Source organism: Telopea speciosissima, unplaced genomic scaffold (assembly GCF_018873765.1).
Source record: "Telopea speciosissima isolate NSW1024214 ecotype Mountain lineage unplaced genomic scaffold, Tspe_v1 Tspe_v1.0154, whole genome shotgun sequence".
Lineage (NCBI taxonomy): Eukaryota > Viridiplantae > Streptophyta > Magnoliopsida > Proteales > Proteaceae > Telopea > Telopea speciosissima.
This window is the reverse complement of record NW_025317490.1, coordinates 46,605-51,310: the sequence shown is the minus strand read 5'-3', so window position 1 is coordinate 51,310 and position 4,706 is coordinate 46,605.

The window sequence follows — 4,706 nt, the reverse complement described above, 5'->3', positions numbered from 1 at the left end:
GATGATTGGGGGGGGGTTCGGCGTATGCCTACTTCCTGGATATGTTAGACTATCTGGTTGTGGGGTCACCGAACCTGATCGGATGCTGCTATGTCCTATGGGTTAGTTCTCTCAACTTTGCCTTTTTCTCTTTCCTTTTTTTATTTTTATCTTATTCTTATTTTTTTAAGCTCATTTATGATTACCTATTGCAGACGTGGAGCTATGAGATCCTTCGGTTTCAGGTCCCTACTTTCAGACCTGGGGATGACCCCAGAACCACCTTTCCTCGGACTACGCGATGGCGTAAGTCCCACTAGCTCAGGAGCGGTCGCCATAAGGACCTTGGGTCCATTCGCGGCCTCCTAAACGAGCTACAGCCTACCGAGGTAAATTTAAAGTGGTTGTTTATCTTATTTTCTCTTTTCTTCTCTTCTTTTTTTTTTTTTGCATTGATCTTGACTCTTACTTGACAGGTTTCTCTCCGTCCTTATTTGGGGGAGGTGATTTTAGAGCCGAACATGTTTGACAGGGCCTCAGCTCTCTCCACTCGCAGGGTCCTTTTTGAGGGCACATGGGGGTTTACTTTTTACTTGGGAGAGCAAGTGTCCCTGCAGTGGTCTGAGGCTCGCTTGGTGCCTTGCCCTCCTCCTGCTCGGGTCCATCAGCCAGCCTTGATGGATCGGGATGAGATCAGGCACTAGAGGGTTGGTGAGCCTGCGACTGGGCTGGTGCTAGCCGAGACGGACTATATCGACTTCCTTCTCTGAGAGACAGTCTGCGTCCCCCTCACCCGCAAGGGACCTCAGGTAAGATCTTCTCCATTTTCCCCTCTTCTCCTCAGATTGTTAATCTAGCTTTTATTCTGATGTGTTTCTCTTCTTGACAGTTTCCAGGTCGCCCCATGATTCCAGGGGTTTATGGTGGTGGGAGTTCTTCTCGCGCCTCCCGAGTAGGCGAGGTGGAGTCAGGTGTTGGGCCTTCTAGAGAGGTTCCAGCCCTACGGATTGCTGGTCCAGATGACCACATTCCAAGGAATCGTTCGTGGTTCATTTGCCACCACGAGCCTGGGATGGTTGAGGTCATCTTACCACCCCCTCGGGCTGCAGATACGGACCTAGGCCTCCCTCTTCCTTATGATGGGGTAAGCACATCCGACTTTCCTAACTTCATCTATTATTCTTCAAATTCTTGACATCTTGGGTGATCATCATGTTTAGGTGGATGCGAGCCGATACGCCGATATGAGGCGCATGATGGCGAGCATGGATGAGATGATCATCTCGCGTGTGGACGCGGGCCATAGTATGGTAATGCTTCGTCTCTTTCCCCCCCCTCTCTTCTTTCTTTTTTCTTTTCAAATTTTTATTATTATTATTATTTTTTTTTCTTGCTTATCTTTTGATTTTCCTCTCTCTCTCTTTCTCTCTCCTTTTTTAGAGGGTTGAGCTCGACAACTGTCGGAGAGAGATTGAGAGACTCAGGCTTGCAAATGATCAGCTACAGTTCAACCTTACGTGGGTTGAGGTCGAGAGGGATGCCCTGATAGCGTCCCAAAGCGGAGAGGGGGGAGGCTTGGATGTTGACGATTACTCCCCTGAGTCATGACTGCTCCTCTTTTTTTTTTTGCTTCTTTTTTTTTTTTTTTTTTGGAAGTATTGTTACAACTATGTACATTTACTCTCCTTCCCTTCTTCTTTTTTGTTTATACATTTTGGTATGGATACTGGTGCCATTTTTATGTACACTTTTCTTCTTCTTTTTTTTTGTACACATAAACGAATTGTTTATGAATTCATTGGATTTTTTTTCTTTGCACATGAGACTCCATCCCTTTCCTTAGAAGCACAAATTCCATTGGTAAATGGTTCCATTACATGATCAAGGATAAGAGAAATTCAGAAAATACAAACAAACAAGTAAAGATAGGAACATCCAGTTGATATCACTTACTTGTAACATCTTTCGGATAACAGAATCACCACTTCTTATGTCACATCTCTAGGGTTTTGAAATTCTCCATCTTAGGTCATTCCTGTCTTGGAGATACTAAGTAAGGGATATAAAAACTGGTGTCAGTTAAACCCATGAATCTCACATAATTGTACCCTGATGTTTCTGATTTTTCTATCTTGGCCTTCATCCAAGGGCAGTTCCATTGGATTTCTTGGACATCTCTCTCCTCCAAATATTTCTTCCAGTCTTGGACCTTGTGGAATTCTGACTTTTCCCTTTGTATTTGATAATGCATAGGCCGGAGGTGAGGACACGGGATTGGTGTGACCAATTTTAGTTTTTCCATCAACCACATTTGGAACACCGCCGGAGATCCATGAAGGAAGTCTTTTTCGTATTTCTGAGACTGACTCATGGTATCAAACCCTTTGAATGTTTCTGCTAAAATGGTAGGAGCGATGTCGCATCCTTCTTCAATTTGCCTAACTACTTTTGCAATTATTGGAGACATGCCTTTTCTCAGAGATGCTAACAAGTACCTCCCAATCATACAGAATAAGTACGCCCACTTTCTGCGTCGGATCTGTCTTTCTTTTTCAAATCCATTATTGTTGAAGATCTTCACAACTTTCAATGCATCCACCTTGTCATAATTGAGAACTTGCTTTAACTCCTTATTCAAGGCGAAGAAATCTCCCAAATTTTTGAAAAGTTGTTCTTTCTTCATAGTTGGGAGGAACAACTTTCCTCAAGGGGGTGACATCATGCAAGCCCAAAATTCTTCAATGGTCGGAGCCAGCCAGACTTTTTCGAAGCGAAACGCGTGCAATTGGGGGTTCCAGCACTTTGACACTTCCCTTAGTAAATCATGATGGAGCTTGAAGCAACCGATCCTTCCCAATACTATCAGATGGTGGTCCTCTAGAAGTGTAGGCTCGTCCACATTCATCCGAAGAGTCCACTGACGCAACTGTTCGTCGAGTCCTTCTTTCTTTGGTCCTCTCATGCTACCTGTATCAAGGATTGGGTTAGCATTTTGCGACACAGAATGAATAAATCCTTTGTTAATAACCAGCTCTAGATGACTTTACTCCTAAGCTAGGTCAAGGAATAGAAGGCCACATGGCAAGATTTACTCATATGTGCAAGGGACGCCGCCTGGCGGAATTTATGGGAGGAAACCAATACAATGCCCTCGCTCTCTTTTTTTTTCTTTTTTCCTTTTTTTTTTTTTTTTTTTTTTTTTTTTGGGAGACCGTACCCGAACACATCGAGTTGCCTACGTATCCCTTCGGAGGAATCAGGTCAAACGTAGTTCAAATTGCTTCACATATCTCAGACAAAATACTTCTTTAGCTGGTCCATATTGATCAATCCCCAAAGATCTTCTCCGTCAAGATCAGAGAGTTGGACCACCTGTCCTGGCAATATGGTCTTGACTTTGTAGGGTCCACTCCAATTGGGTCGGAACTTTCCTCTTGGGTCGTGGATTGGAGCTCATTGCTCTCTAAGGACCAAATCTCCTTCTTTAATGCTCCGAGTGCGGACACCCTTATTGAATGCCCTAGCCATTCTTTGTTGATATTTCTTGAGATTGTCCATGGCCTTCATCCTTTTCTCATCCAGGAGACTGAGCTCTTCGTATCTGGCCCTTACCCATTCCCCTTTTGGCAATTGACTATCGAGTAAGACTCAAAGAGAAGGGACATGAATTTCTACTGGCAATACGGCTTCCATCCCATATACCAGAGAATACGGGGTAGCTCCGGTAGAGGTTCGGATAGATGTCCGATATGCCCATAAGGCTAGTGGAAGTTTCTCTGCCCAGTCATTGTGTGTATCTGCCATCTTTTGCAATATGACCTTCATATTCTTGTTGGCTGCTTCTATTGCTCCATTAGTCTGTGGCCGGTAAGTAGTAGACTTATGCCTCTTAATGCCAAATTGGTTATAGAGTTCTTCCACTTTTCCCCTAAAATGCAGGCCCTGATCTGAAATCAACTATTGTGGCACACCGTATCTGCAGATGAGATTCTCTTTTATGAACTTTGCCACCTTGGCAGAAGTTAGAACTGCATAAGATTGAGCCTCTACCCATTTTGTGAAATAGTCGATGGCGACTAACATGAATTGATGTCCATTTGAAGCCTTTGGAGTTATTTTACCAACTACATCAATTCCCCAGGTAGAAAATGGCCAAGGGGCATTTAATGAGTGCAACTCTGTCGGAGGAATATGAATGATGTTGGCAAATATCTGGCATTTACGACATCGCCTTACGAAGGCAGCACACTCAGCTTCCATAGTGACCTAATAGTATCCCATCCTGAGAATTTTCTTGGCTAGCATCCTTGCATTCATATGTGGTCCACATATTCCTTGATGGATTTCTTCCATAATGATTTGAGCCTGATCCTCATCTACACATAATAGTTGGATACCATCGTAAGACCTCTTATACAACAAGTTTCCTTGGAGGATGAATTGAGTAGCATATTTTCGCAAATGCCTCTTCTCTCTTTCTGAAAACTCTTCAGGATATCTCCTTTCCTTGATGTAGTCGACCACTAGAGCATACCAAGGCCTTCCATCCTCGGTGAGTGTATTGACTGGTTCTCCATATGCTGGGCGGGTCCTTCTTTCTATTAGGAAGGGCTGGATCTTGTCCCGAGTATCACATTCTACCATGGATGCCAAAGTGGCTAAAGCATCAATGAACCGATTGCTATCCCTGGGCAGATACTCAAAAGAAACTTCCTTGAAGCATTGCA